Genomic DNA, 16,011 nt, shown 5'->3' with positions numbered 1-16,011 from the left:
TGAAAACAACTCAAAATTTTTAAAGGGGCCCCACTTAAAAAGTCAAACCCCAATCCAATTGATTTATTTAATTAAAGACAAAGGACTGTTCTCTAGAAAAAAAATGTTTAAATTAGCTATTAAGATAAGGATATAAGCTATAATATATAAGCTATATAAGCTATAAAATTAAAATAACTGGGTCTAAAGTTTGGACATTTTATAAAATTCTTAAAAAACACTGTCAAGCTAAGTTCAGTTCGTAACTTAGTTTGCATAAGAAAGTATTAAAAGAATAAAAACTATTATTTTTTCTCCAATAGTTGAGGTCTTTTTTTTATAAAAATTTAAACATATAGCAACTTAATTGTGTTAATTTAAAAGTGTAAATAAATATTGAGTTTTATTAAATTCAGTTAATAGTACAAAAGTAGACTTTACACAAATAACTTGTAAAAAATTCTATAAGCATAACTATAATCTCATAAATGTTTAATACTTAAAAACCTACATTTATTTTTATGGTTTTAAAAATTATTTTTACTTTTTGTTTTAACAAGAAAAAATATATTTCTTTTTCCTAAAACTTGCTTTTCAGTTCTATGTAAATATTATAATAGTTTTTAAGTAGTGTAAAAAATTTTGTAAAGCTTTTTTATTTGTATTGTAATTTAATAGTTTTTGAATGAAAGTTTACCTAAACTAACATTTTGAAACAATTGCTTTGCCATTTTAATCTTAAAATAAATAGTAGTTATAACTTAAAATTCTAATAAACAGTAATTGTTAGATGCTGATATTTTAAAAAAAAAATTGTTGTTTATTTTTATCTATCAGGTATTATTCTCATTATCATAAATATATAAAATAGCTTTGTTTAGCAAAAGTAGGATGTAAAGAATAACTTTAAAACGTTTTATAATAATTTTTTCTATTAAGAAACCTTTAAATATTAAGATATTTAAATCAGTCTTTTTTTCGTCAAAAAAACTTTATACATAACTTATACATAACTTAAAAAATTAAAAACTTTAATTTAATTTTAAGTTAGCAGTAAAAACTTGTTCTAATGTTTTTTTGCTTAACAAAATCTTTAGGATTTATAATTAGATTTCTATAAACCTTAAAAAATCTATACAAATTAACTTGTAACTGCTTTAGTTTATACAGTTTTAGAATATTTACAGCAAAAAATAATTTTGAATAATGAAACTAAGACTGGTAAACAAGAAGCGATTGTTTAAAAAACAATTTTAGTTGTAAAACTTTCAAACATATGGTTGAAACTTTAATTATTAAAAAAAAATTGATAACTTTAAATTCAAAGTATGTATTTGAGCGAAAAAAATTAAAATTTTTTAAAATTAAAATAATTATATTTTTATAATATTGTATTTGCCACATATATAATACATTTTTGTTGACTTATTCACTATATTGAATAACATTTTTTATTACACAGCTATAAGATAGTTTACTTGTAACATTATACTAAAAAATAGTTTAAAAATAAAAAATTATAGAAATTACTATTAATTAGTGCACAAATTAAAAAACCATCATACTTATAAAATATCATGAAAAAAAACGTGACACCAATGCTACAAGGTTTAATAGTTAAAGTTTTTACTTGTAAAAATAGGTTTATATAAGCAAAAATCAACTTATCTCACAAGTCTTCGTGGCGCAATCGGTTAGCGCGTTCGACTGTTAATCGAAAGGTTGGTGGTTCGAGCCCACCCGAGGACGTTTTTAAGTATATAATCTAGGTAGTTAAATGTCATTTAGTTATTAAAATAAACATAAGCTTTTTTTTGAATATTACATTAATTTTCTCATGATCTCTTAATATTTTGAGTTCATGTAATATTTTATTTATAATTTAGTAAAATGTAGAAACTTCAAATGTTACTTTTGTTTTTCAACGTATTTGAACTAAAAATTAAATTTAACATGTTCAAACTTATTAGAACTCTAAAAAATTATTAACTACAACCTTTTAAACTGTGTACGACATTAAACATTAGTTTTGTTTAATGGTAAAACTTTGTCACTTGGAAAACTTGTGGTGTACGACTCGATAACCGAAAGATTCCTTTGTACACCAGGTCCTTAGACCAAACTTTTTGACTGCTTTTTTTATCGTTACATAAACAATATATGAATATAGTTAAGTTTTTGAAACACATTTTAACAAAACTTATTACACAAAATTGAATATTGAGGCTTATCATTTTTATGTGTGGTTTTAAAGTTTGTTTAGAGATCCCTTTATATTTTTGTGTATATATACATATAACTTTTATTTATTTAAACGTGTTTAGAGCTTAAAAACTTTCTCAGCTGTTTGTGTTTTTTATAAAATACTAAATTCAAAAATGTACACATGTACAAAAACTTTACAATTAGTTCAGTCAATACGTAATAATGTTTTAGTATTTATACAACGTTTAACAATAGGTTCAAACAAGTTTGTTATATTAGTGTGAATATTCACTCTAAAATCAGTTATTGTTTAATTATTTTCATTTCTACTGTTTAAAAGTTTAAATTTTTTTTTGTTGCATAGTTTAAGTCTCCTTTTGAAGTTGTGTATAATTTTTATTTCAGTTTTTAAATGACAATCCTGTTGAACGCAAATATGTTTTATATACTGATCTGTTGTATTTTCAGAATCATCTATTAGTTCATAACTTCGTATTACCCTCGCTTTTTACAGTCAAATATCAAATCAATTAAGTCTTTTATTTATTTCATTGTATATGTGTGTGTGTTAAATATTTGATTTTATGTATTTTACGTATACTATTTTTTTAGGTCGATGTTCGCATTTAACTATATAAAAGCCCTTCATGTGGGCTCTACTGAAAGGTTGTTTAGTTTGTCTAACCATATTATTTTCTACACATATATTTTTAACTAAGTTATAAATAAAATTTGACATGAATTCAAAGTATTAATAAATATTGAAAATAAAGGCTTTGTTAAAATTAGATTTTCCCTGTTTTGATAGTTCGATGACGTATTACTAACGCAGACAGAAACAAAGTATTTGCACACTACAACCAGTAAATGTTTCTTATTAAATTAATTACTAATGTTTAAAAAAATCTAAAATACTCTAATAAAAATAAGGACAAAGAAGTTAAGCTTTTTAAACATGTATTTATAACATAAGTAACTATGTAAAACTGTACCTATAAACATTAATTGCATTTATTTAAAATTATAAATAATAAATATCAGTACTATTTCATAAAATTCTACATAAAAATACATAAGAGTATGAGGTACAATTGTATGAAAATATACTTTAAAAAAGGTGCTGTAACCAGGATTCGAACCTGGGTTGTCACGGCCACAACGTGAAGTACTAACCACTATACGATTACAGCGAGAAAGTAGCAGAGGATGGTTTCGATCCATCGACCTCTGGGTTATGGGCCCAGCACGCTTCCGCTGCGCCACTCTGCTGTTTGTAAATCTTGCTAATTGCGTTTATATACTCAAAAGTGATATACGTTTAAAATGTGGGCATAAATTTAAGAGTTTTGTATTCTTATTAAAAAAAATATATATATAAATTAAAGCTTTGATAAAACTTACAATTACTCATAAATATGTATAAATAAACAAATAAGTATATATGTGTAAATTTAAAAAAAAAAGTGTTCATTCTAAAAGAAGTGTAAATAATTATTTGAGATATTAAATAAACACAAATTTACAAATGTTACAATTGTAAATATACTTAAAATATAAGTTAAAAATAATTTACGTAAACTCATATATAACTTAATTTTTAAGTAAAGTTACTTGTAAAAATTTGATACATAATGTAAAAAGATAATATTCATTTGTAAACTTAAAACCTTAACACATAAAAAAGGAGCAAATTTAACTAGTTTCTGAAAACAGTGTAGCTAATTTGGTATTAATGTATTTAATTTCAACTTCTATAGAAATTGTGGTTAAAAAACAAACGTGTTTGTTAAAAACTAATAAATAAAAAATTAAGCTTAGTTTTTTATTGTACTTCGAAAAAAAAATTTCAACTTTGAACTTAACTAAGGTAGAAAAAATTTTAACTATATTTAATTAAAAAGTTTAAAAAACAAGCTTAGAATTGTATGAATGTTAAAAGTATATTTGCATAATAATTTGTAACATAAACTATGTTTTTTTTAGCTGATTACCAAAATTTTGTATAAAAACAGCTTTTAATAAAACTATAAATAGTTCAAATTATATTAAGTAGAAAATAATAAATTAGCAACAGGTTTATTAAAAGACTTATAAAATTTAAAGCTGAAAATGCTTATATATGTACATGTAATTGTCAAGTAGATGAATCAAATAATTTATAACAAGTTATTGAAAAAATTTCTTTTTATGCTTTTGATTTAAAACTATTACAAATATATTTACATATTAGGAAATATTTAATATTAAGTAAATCAAAATCACTAATCCACTTAAAGGTCTTTTAAATAATCTATTACAAACTTTAAAAGTGAATGAAACAGTACAATTGTTTCATATATGCTTTTGCGTATAATCATCAAGTGTTTAAATTAAAAGTAATGTAAATATTACATTCAATTTATTTCGAACTCAAATAGATAGAAAAAATTTATAACAAACTATTAAAAGAAAAACAGTACAATTGTTTCATATGTGCTTTAGCGTGTAATTATCAGTTTTTTGAATTCGAAATAAATTGAATGTACAATTTACATTACTTTTACATTTAAACACTTGAAGATTAGGTGCAAAAGCATATATGAAACAATTGTACTGTTTCATTCACTTTTAAAGCTTGTAATAGATTGTTTAACAGACCTTTAAGTGGATCAGTGAAGTTGACTTACTTAATATTAAATATTTGCTAATATGTGAATATATTTGTAACAGTTATAAATCAAAAACAAAAAATATTTTTTTTTAAAGTGACAACCTTAAAAAAGTGGTAATTTATTTAAATAAAAACAAGTAAGTAATGCTTTCATGACAGCTGTAAAATTTGAAGCTAAAAAAACACGATAAAATGTTACAAAACTTTAATTTTTTAGTCTTGTTACTTAAATATGTTTACTTTTATTAAACACGAAGCTTTAACAAAAATGTACACATTTTTAAAATCTTTGTGATTTAGTTTTGGAATTTAAATTTGGTTTACAGTTCTTGATTAAAAACCAAACATATTTTAATTGAAGATGGTTTAATTGTTAGTAACTAAAATTTAAAATGTTGGTAGAACAGTGTTTTAATTATTTAAACTCCATAATAATAGAAATATTATTATATATATATAAATAGGTTCTAAAAGTTTGTTAGGTCTAACAAGTATCAAAAAGAAAGGGCCCGTCCGGGATTTGAACCCGGGACCTCCCGCACCCTAAGCGGAAATCATACCCCTAGACCAACGGGCCACTTGTTGCTAAGCAACTTGTTACGTTTATAAACTTCCATTTCTATGTGACGTAATAATAAGATTTTCGAAATGCATCAGAGATCAAAGCATCTTGCTATGAAATTATTTTCAGTAAACCAGAATATGTTTAAGAATTAAATATTCACTGTGTACCTTAAAAAATTGTAGATTGTAACAGATTAACGCTTCTATTTTAAAAATAAAATTCTTTTGAAAACTTTGAAAAAGGGTTACATTTGTAACTTTGAATAACTTAATAGTTAACACTTTAAGTAATTATGGATACTTTATGAACAGAAAACAAACAATAACAACCAAAAAAACTCAAGTTAAACATAAATTTATTTTCTTTATTTTTATTATAACTTTTAGCTGATTTTCGTTCTAGCATATATTTCAAATAAATACAAGTTAACGTTATATATGTTTTACTTATTATTTATTTTTATATTAACCTTACAATAAAATAAACATCTAGAGCACATTCTACATTACAAGTTTATTATCTTTTATTAATTATTTCTTATAACTTGTTCAAAGTATCAGAAGATGGCTATAAAAGAAAAAAACATTAATATTTGTGTTTTGTACAAATACAATAAATACAAACTGAAATTAAAACTAGTTTAAACAAAAAAGTACAACCTAAACTTTAATTACTAACTGCCTTAGTACATAATATTATAGTTTACACTAGTCTTTTAATAAATCGTTTTTGACAGTTATTGTTTTAAAAAGTACTTTTAAACTTTTATAGACATACTAGTTTACAAATTGTTTAATTAAATTAAAAACTTATAAAAACACCACAATTTATAACTAATTTAACTCTATTTGCTGTTAAAAAACACAAAACACAAATAAGTGTAATCAACTTAATTAAAAACATATCTTAATTTTAAGTAAATGTAAAAATGTTGGTGTCTTCTACTAAAGTTCTTTCAAGTGTTATAACATTTAAGTTTAGTAAAAATTGTAAGTAGTTTTTAAATATTTAAACTACAAGATTGCTAAAGAGATAAAATAAATTGAATAACTTCAATAATTAGTAATATACAGTAAAATTAAAATTACTTCAAAAATTTAAATAAAACAATTTTCTAAACTTAAACTTTGTTTAAAATACAAAAATATTTAGTTTCAAATGGCTAGTTTTGTCTTTGAAACATAGTTAAATTTAATTAAAGTAGTTAAAGCAAATCTACCTTTAATTTTTTTTTTTATTGTTTAAACTAATTTAAATTTTATTGTATAGTATATACTAATTATTGAAGTCATTCAATTCATTTAATCTCTTTAGCAATCTTGTAGTTTAAACATTAAAAACTACTTATAGCAAATAGAGTTAAATTAGTTAAAAATTGTGGTGTTTTTATAAGTTTTTAATTTAATTAAACAATTTGTAAACTAGTATGTCTATAAAAGTTATTGTAAAACAATAACTGTCAAAAACGATTTATTAAAAGACTAGTGTAAACTGTAATATTATGTACTAAAGCAGTTAGTAATTAAAGTTTAGGTTGTACTTTTTTGTTTAAATTAGTTTTAATTTCAGTTTGTATTTATTGTATTTGTACAAAACACAAATATTAATGTTTTTTTCTTTTATAGCCATCTTCTGATACTTTGAACAAGTTATAAGAAATAATTAATAAAAGATAATAAACTTGTAATGTAGAATGTGCTCTAGATGTTTATTTTATTGTAAGGTTAATATAAAAATAAATAATAAGTAAAACATATATAACGTTAACTTGTATTTATTTGAAATATATGCTAGAACGAAAATCAGCTAAAAGTTATAATAAAAATAAAGAAAATAAATTTATGTTTAACTTGAGTTTTTTTGGTTGTTATTGTTTGTTTTCTGTTCATAAAGTATCCATAATTACTTAAAGTGTTAACTATTAAGTTATTCAAAGTTACAAATGTAACCCTTTTTCAAAGTTTTCAAAAGAATTTTATTTTTAAAATAGAAGCGTTAATCTGTTACAATCTACAATTTTTTAAGGTACACAGTGAATATTTAATTCTTAAACATATTCTAGTTTACTGAAAATAATTTCATAGCAAGATGCTTTGATCTCTGATGCATTTCGAAAATCTTATTATTACGTCACATAGAAATGGAAGTTTATAAACGTAACAAGTTGCTTAGCAACAAGTGGCCCGTTGGTCTAGGGGTATGATTTCCGCTTAGGGTGCGGGAGGTCCCAGGTTCAAATCCCGGACGGGCCCTTTCTTTTTGATACTTGTTAGACCTAACGAACTTTTAGAACCTATTTATATATATATAATAATATTTCTATTATTATGTAGTTTAAATAATTAAAACACTGTTCTACCAACATTTTAAATTTTAGTTACTAACAATTAAACCATCTTCAATTAAAATATGTTTGGTTTTTAATCAAGAACTGTAAACCAAATTTAAATTCCAAAACTAAATCACAAAGATTTTAAAAATGTGTACATTTTTGTTAAAGCTTCGTGTTTAATAAAAGTAAACATATTTAAGTAACAAGACTAAAAATTAAAGTTTTGTAACATTTTATCGTGTTTTTTTAGCTTCAAATTTTACAGCTGTCATGAAAGCATTACTTACTTGTTTTTATTTAAATAAATTACCACTTTTTTAAGGTTGTCACTTTAAAAAAAAATATTTTTTGTTTTTGATTTATAACTGTTACAAATATATTCACATATTAGCAAATATTTAATATTAAGTAAGTCAACTTCACTGATCCACTTAAAGGTCTGTTAAACAATCTATTACAAACTTTAAAAGTGAATGAAACAGTACAATTGTTTCATATATGCTTTTGCACCTAATCTTCAAGTGTTTAAATGTAAAAGTAATGTAAATTGTACATTCAATTTATTTCGAATTCAAAAAACTGATAATTACACGCTAAAGCACATATGAAACAATTGTACTGTTTTTCTTTTAATAGTTTGTAATAAATTATTTGATCCATCGATTTGAGTTCGAAATAAATTGAATGTAATATTTACATTACTTTTATTTTAACCCCTTGATGATTATACGCAAAAGCATATATGAAACAACTGTACTGTTTCATTCACTTTTAAAGTTTGCAATAGATTATTTAAAAGACCTTTAAGTTGATCAGTGAATTTGATTCACTTAATATTAAATATTTCCTAATATTTAAATATATTTTTAATAGTTATAAATCATAAGCATAAAAAGAAATTTTTTCAATAATTTGTTATAAATTATTTGATTCATCTACTTGACAAATACATGTACATACATAAGCATTCTCAGCTTTTAATTTTATAAGTCTTTTTAATAAATCTGTTGCTAATTTATTATTTTCTACTTAATATAATTTGAACTATTTATAGTTTTATTAAAAGCTGTTTTTATACAAAATTTTGATAATCAGCTAAAAAAAACATAGTTTATGTTACAAATTATTATGCAAATATACTTTAAACATTCATACATTTCTAAGCTTGTTTTTTAAACCTTTTAATTAAATATAGTTAAACTTTTTTCTACCTTAGTTAAGTTCAATGTTGAAATTTTTTTTTCGAAGTACAACAAAAAACTAAGCTTAATTTTTTGATTTATTAGTTTTTAACAAACACGTTTGTTTTTTAACCACAATTTCTATAGAAGTTGAAATTAAATACATTAATACCAAATTAGCTACACTGTTTTCAGAAACTAGTTAAACTTGCTCCTTTTTTATGTGTTAAGGTTTTAAGTTTACAAATGAATATTATCTTTTTACATTATGTATCAAATTTTTACAAGTAACTTTACTTAAAAACTAAGTTATATATGAGTTTACGTAAATTATTTTTAACTTATATTTTAAGTATATTTACAATTGTAACATTTGTAAATTTGTATTTATTTAATATCTCATATAATTATTTACACTTCTTTTAGAATTAACACTTTTTGTTTTAAATTTACATATATATACTTATTTGTTTATTTATACATATTTATGAGTAATTGTAAGTTTTATCAAAGCTTTAATTTTTATATTTATTTTTTTTTTAATAAGAATACAAAACTCTTAAATTTATGCCCACATTTTAAACGCATATCTATTTTGAGTATATAAACGCAATTAGCAAGATTTACAAACAGCAGAGTGGCGCAGCGGAAGCGTGCTGGGCCCATAACCCAGAGGTCGATGGATCGAAACCATCCTCTGCTACTTTCTCGCTGTAATCGTATAGTGGTTAGTACTTCACGTTGTGGCCGTGACAACCCAGGTTCGAATCCTGGTTACAGCACCTTTTTTAAAGTATATTTTCATAAAATTGTACCTCATACTCTTATGTATTTTTATGTAGAATTTTATGAAATAGTACTGATATTTATTATTTATAATTTTAAATAAATGCAATTAATGTTTATTGGTACAGTTTTACATAGTTACTTATATTATAAATACATGTTTAAAAAGCTTAACTTCTTTGTCCTTATTTTTATTAGAGTCTTTTAGATTTTTTTTTAACATTAGTAATTAATTTAATAAGAAACATTTACTGGTTGTAGTGTACAAATACTTTGTTTCTGTCTGCGTTAGTAATACGTCATCGAACTATCAAAACAGGCAAAATTTAATTTTAAACAAAGCTTTTATTTTCAGGATTTATTAATACTTTGAATTCATGTCAAATTTTATTTTTAACTTAGTTAAAAATATATGTGTAGAAAATAATATGGTTAGACAAACTAAACAGCCTTTCAGTAGAGCCCACATGAAGGGCTTTTATATACAGTATACTACCGCTTAAGTACGCACTTTTTTTGGTACGCATCACGCCTTAAGTACGCACTTATCCAGAAAGACAAAGTAAATGATGTTATACTAGAACTTCTAAAAAATTCCTGTTTTTTTTGCCTAAATTTTCAATCATCAAGTTTTTCCGGATTATTTTATGTTTCCAGGTAGAATGGCCAACCTGCTGAGTTAGCCTGCGATTTTCACAACTTTTAAACTAGGGTGAGTAATCCTGAGCAGTCTAAGTGGCCTGAGATTGTGACAGTCCTGTTATTAAATGTTAAAAAACTAAATACTGATGTAGTGGTTGCAGAAAATTAAAAAAAAAAATTACATTTGAGTTGTAATGCTATAAAATAAATAAAAATAGATGACAAAGTTAAAAAAACCTACAAATATAAAATAGTTAAGTCATAATTTAATTTAAATGTACATACATTGATGTTTTGAAAATGTTTGGTAAACACAATGTAGTTTGGTACTTTCCCTCTAACAAAACAAAATGTAGCTTAATATTTTTTTTTTAATCTTTGACTGACATTGACTTTCTATATTAAATGTATGTATTAATTATGTAGAAGCTTTTTATAGTTAAAATAAATCATTTTGCAAATTAGAATTATGTATTAAATGTTATTTAAAATAAAAAGACTTGTTTATTTGGCTTAATTATTTGGTGGCTAGTTGTAAAAAAGAAAACAAACAACTTAATTTCATATTATACTATGTCATCAAAAAGTACGCACTATCGTGCTAAGTACGTAATTTTTGGTCGGGTTCAATTTGCGTACTTAAGCGGTAGTGTACTGTAGTTAAATGCGAACATTTGAATCCAAAAAAATAGTATATGTAAAATACATAAAATCAAAAATTTAACACACACACATATACAATGAAATAAATAAAAGACTTAATTGATTTGATATTTGACTGTAAAAAGCGAGGGTAATACGAAGTGATGAACTAATAGATGATTCTGAAAATACAACAGATCAGTATATAAAACATATTTGCGTTCAACAGGATTGTCATTTAAAAACTGAAATAAAAATTATACACAACTTCAAAAGGAGACTTAAACTATGCAACAAAAAAAGTTTAAACTTTTAAACAGTAGAAATGAAAATAATTAAACAATAACTGATTTCAGAGTGAATATTCACACTAATATAACAAACTTGTTTGAACCTATTGTTAAACGTTGTATAAATACTAAAACATTATTACGTATTGACTGAACTAATTGTAAAGTTTTTGTACATGTGTACATTTTTGAATTTAGTATTTTATAAAAAACACAAACAGCTGAGAACGTTTTTAAGCTCTAAATACGTTTGAATAAATACAGTTATATGTATATTTACACAAAAATATAAAAGGATCTCTAAACAAATTTAAAAATCACACATAAAAATGATAAGCCTTAGTATTCGATTTTGTGTATTAAGTCTCGTTAAAATGCGTTTCAAACACTTAACTATATTTACATATTGTTTATGTAACGATAAAAATAGCACTCAAAAAGTTTGGTCTAAGGACCTGGTGTACAAAGGAATTTTTCGGTTATTGAGTCGTACACCACAAGTTTTCCAAGTGACAAAGTTTTATTATTCTACAAAACTAATGTTTAATGTCGTACACCGTTTAAACGATTCTAATTATTAACTTTTTTGAGTTCTAAAAAGTTTGAACATGTTAAATTTAATTTTTAGTTCAAATATGTTGAAAAACAAAAGTAACATTTGAAGTTTTTACATTTTACTCAATTATAAATAAAATATTACATGAACTCAAAATATTAAGAGATCATGAGAATACTAATGTAATATTTAAAAAAAGCTTTTACTTCTTTAATAACTAAATGACCTCTAACTACAATGTTAATATATTCTTAAAAAACGTCCTCGGGTGGGCTCGAATCACCAACCTTTCGATTAACAGTCGAACGCGCTAACCGATTGCGCCACGAAGACTTGTGAGATAGGTTGATTTTTGCTTATATAAACCTATTTTTACAAGAAAAATTTTAACTATTAAACCTTGTAGCATTGGTGTCACTTTTTTTTACGTGATGTTTTATAAGTATGATGGTTTTTTTATTTGTGCACTAATTAATAGTAATTTCTATCAACTTTATTATTTTCTAACTAGTTTTTAGTATAATGTTACAAGTAAACTATCTTATAGCTGTGTATTAAAAAGTGTTATTTAATATAGTGAATAAGTCAACAAAAATGTATTATATATGTGGCAAATACAATATTCTAAAAATATAATTATTTTAATTTTAAAATATTTTAATGTTTATATTTCAACGACATACTTTAAATAAAAGTTGTTATTATATTTAAGTAATTAAAGTTTAAATTTCATGTTTTAAACTGTTACAACTAAAATTGGTTTTTAAGCAAATGCTACTTTAATGAATAACTTTTAATTGTTATTATTTAAAGTTAAAACTAAAACTTTTCAGTAGAGCTAACTTGAATGGCTTTAATATAGTTTATTGCAAACATCGAATTAAAAAACAGTACGTGTAAAATATATAAGTTCAAATTTTGGACGAAGAAAAAGTCAATTAAAATATCAAAAAATTTGAAGGTCTTTATACAAAAAATGTTTAAAAATAAATGTTCGAAAATTAATTCTTTAATACTTACTTTTGCTAAGTTAAGTTATTTCAAATTTATGAATAAATAAGAATAACACTTTATGAAAAAATTACATAAAGTACAGAAGCATCTATTAGTTTTTCTGTATTTAGTTTATATCTAAAAGTTGCTGCTTATTTTCAGTTTAAAATGACAAAGCAATTGTTTTAAAATGTAAGTTCATGTAATCCTTGAACTTTAATCTGTTCAAAAACTAATACCAATAAATAATAGTGTTACAAAATTATAAACACTGTTTACTTCAATAAGTTATAATAGCTACATACAACTGAAAAATAAAGTTTATGAAAACAGAAGCATAGTTTTTCTTATTAAAACGAAAAATAAAAATAGTTTATAAATATTAAACATTTATGAGTTTACAGTTAATCCTAAAGTAATTTACAATTTTTTTGTTTAATAATTGTTTTTGAACTACAAACTGAAATTTATTAAACTCAGTATTTAATCGTACTTCTAAGTTAAAATAATAAAGTTATTAAGAATTCATGACTTAAGCTCTAATAGTGTTTTTTTTTGAATTATTCAATCGAAATAGTATTAAAATTTCATCACTTGAAATTGTATTATTTTTAAAAACCAGGTATTTTTTAGTAAACTGCTGTTTTTTAATTATTTTAATTAAGGATGCTTTACTAAGATTTATAATTATAAAAAAACGATTTTTACTATAAGTTAATGAGCTAAACTAAAAAATAAGTTTATTCTATTATATATTTTGTAAAAAGTCTCATTAAAAAAATAAAGATAAGTTCAAAAAAATTATTTAAAAAGTAAATTGAAAATTTTTGTACAATTTTTTTATATCTAAAAAGCATATACAGCATAAATCTCCAAAATAATAGTTTAATGTTTAAAAGATAATCCGTTTCAATTGGTTAAGAAAATAAAACTTAATTAAACACAAAATAGATCTCTTAAATTTACTTCTAAGCGGAAACAGTGATTTTATGTTATTTAAACTTCATTATGTTAGCTTTATAACAGCATATGTGCGTTGTTTATAATTTAGAAAAAACAGAAATCTAATTGTTCAATTAAATTAATCAGTTTACTGTTCTAAAGTTCGCGCTTAATTACGTAGATAAGATTTTAATTAAACAATAACTTTCTATTGAAACATAAGGAAAAAACTTTAACACAAAAGTGTTTAAGTATTTATTTGTAAAATAAAATTATTAAGTTTTTTTATAATAGTTATGAACATGTCTTTTTGGGCGTTGCTTTACACTGATAGTTTCGTTTTGTTAAATTTAGGATTTGATTTTGATTTTTTGTTTAGAAAAAGTATTAGATTTTAAGAAAAAAATTGCCTATAAAAATGTTAGCTTCATCATAAAAGTCTGTATTTGTTTAATATAAACATTTGTTTTTAAACTATTTAAAGCTAGTTTAAAAAAATATATTTTAGAAACATAAGGCTGTATTTTAAGTATATTTGTTGTAAACTTTTGATGTAGTACGATATAAAGTAAAAATAAATTTAAGTGATCAGTATATCTAATTTAGAACAAAATTTGAAACTTAAGTGAGCAAAGTTGCTTTAACAAAACTTTTGTTTTATAAACTATTAAGTTTGTTAATAGTTTAATCTGTTTGATTATTAAATATTATAAAATACTTAAAAGACTCGTAGTATATTGATAAGTAGAATAAAAAGTTTACCAACATTAAAACAAATTAGTTGTATAAAACTGCTTATTAAACTTAAGACTATCAAAATTCAAATTAAACATTAGTTGTTGTCAAATATGTTTTAATCTTAGTACACAATAGACTGTATTTGATTAAAAAAGTATACAAAAACACTCGAGAAAAATATTACAGACAAATTAAATTTTATTAAAATGCTATAAAAAGATTCTGCTTAATGTATATATACATAAATGCTAGAATTACATCATTTTTAAAGTTTATTCTTTCTTTAAATATTTATAACAGAATCGGTAAAGCTTAGAAACTAACAGACACTACTAAACAGAATTAACTTAAGAGGAAAAAGGAAACTTTTAAACCATGTTTGCTAATTAAGTTTAAATTAATAACAATAAAAACTAAAATGTAACCAAGCTAGCTAAATAAGTTAAGCAGCAAAAGTATTTTAATCATTTCTTAACAAATTTGTTAAAATTGGTCTTGTTTTTGACTGTAGTATACCCTACTATCGACTCGTATTGTAACTCAAAATTGTTTAAGAAACTTTGTTTGAAAAAATTGTATAAAAAAATGTACAAAGACGATTGAATTTAATATTAAGTAAAAACAAGCATATTGTAATAATAAGTTAAACCTTATAATGAACATAAAAGTAATGTCCGAAGTATTTTTAAAGTTCTAATTTATATGTAATTACTTATTTTAAAAACTAGTCGTTATGTGTAAGTTTTTAAGTTTTTTATTGAATAAAGCTTTTAATCCATTTTGACTATAAGTTAATTCAATATAACAAAAATACAGACTGTTATTTTGTAATCATGAAAGATTATTTCGTAATTCTAACAAATCTTTTGTTCTTTAGTGCAATTGTCAAAAGCAGTGCTGTTGAAAGTAAGTATTTTAAATTGTTTTTATTTTGGTATAAAAAATGATAATATTCGAGTCTAACTTGGTAATGTAATAAGATAGTAAGTCTGCTGTTTTTATTTTTTAAGTAAAGTTTAAGCTCTTAGGTATTACATAGAAGTAAAGACATTAAAGCTTCAAAAATAAAAAAACAATAGGTTAAAAAATGTTAAATTAAGGTTATCACTTTGAGTAAAATAACTCTATAAGCTTTAATCAAGTAAGTTATTTTTTCACAAGAAAATTAACGAATATCATTTTAAACAATTTCTAAACATACTAGTGGCGACGCGTGATGATGTCATAAGGTGATGACGTCATAAAGCGACGCGTGATAATTTCATAAGGGGTGCAGGAAAACATAAAACATTCCCTGGATGCATTTTATGTTGAAACAACAGTTGTGTTAATAAAACTCTAAAAAAGTAAAAATAAACCGATTAAATATGACAGGTAACTGTATTCAAAGTAGTTTTTTTCCCTATGACGTTATCACGCATCTCCACTGGTACAAACTAGACTTACTCAACATTCAAATAACATATATTTTGTTTAAAGTTTAAGAAAACACGAAATTTTAGTTTTGTTT

At 23.1% G+C, this 16,011-nt stretch overlaps 7 non-coding genes across 7 annotated transcripts; 4 read left to right on the top strand and 3 right to left on the bottom strand.

Annotated features, from left to right (window-relative positions):
- The first annotated feature begins 1,654 nt into the window (after nt 1-1,654).
- On the top strand, nt 1,655-1,728 carry Trnan-guu (transfer RNA asparagine (anticodon GUU)). The gene has a single exon. It is a non-coding gene; the product is annotated as a tRNA-Asn (tRNA).
- A 1,574-nt stretch (nt 1,729-3,302) lies between these two features.
- On the bottom strand, nt 3,303-3,374 carry Trnah-gug (transfer RNA histidin (anticodon GUG)). Its single transcript has one exon. It is a non-coding gene; the product is annotated as a tRNA-His (tRNA).
- A 7-nt stretch (nt 3,375-3,381) lies between these two features.
- Trnam-cau (transfer RNA methionine (anticodon CAU)) lies at nt 3,382-3,453 on the bottom strand. The gene has a single exon. It is a non-coding gene; the product is annotated as a tRNA-Met (tRNA).
- Nucleotides 3,454-5,339: 1,886 nt separating this feature from the next.
- On the bottom strand, nt 5,340-5,411 carry Trnap-agg (transfer RNA proline (anticodon AGG)). Its single transcript has one exon. It is a non-coding gene; the product is annotated as a tRNA-Pro (tRNA).
- Nucleotides 5,412-7,579: 2,168 nt separating this feature from the next.
- Trnap-agg (transfer RNA proline (anticodon AGG)) lies at nt 7,580-7,651 on the top strand. The gene has a single exon. It is a non-coding gene; the product is annotated as a tRNA-Pro (tRNA).
- A 1,892-nt stretch (nt 7,652-9,543) lies between these two features.
- Nucleotides 9,544-9,615, top strand: Trnam-cau (transfer RNA methionine (anticodon CAU)). Its single transcript has one exon. It is a non-coding gene; the product is annotated as a tRNA-Met (tRNA).
- Nucleotides 9,616-9,622: 7 nt separating this feature from the next.
- On the top strand, nt 9,623-9,694 carry Trnah-gug (transfer RNA histidin (anticodon GUG)). The gene has a single exon. It is a non-coding gene; the product is annotated as a tRNA-His (tRNA).
- The last annotated feature ends 6,317 nt before the right edge of the window (nt 9,695-16,011 follow it).

Source organism: Thalia democratica, chromosome 2 (genome assembly GCF_965202585.1).
Source record: "Thalia democratica chromosome 2, ktThaDemo2.hap1.1, whole genome shotgun sequence".
Classification (NCBI taxonomy): domain Eukaryota; kingdom Metazoa; phylum Chordata; class Thaliacea; order Salpida; family Salpidae; genus Thalia; species Thalia democratica.
Note: the sequence above shows the minus strand (reverse complement) of the source record. Positions and strands in the feature narration are given on the sequence as shown.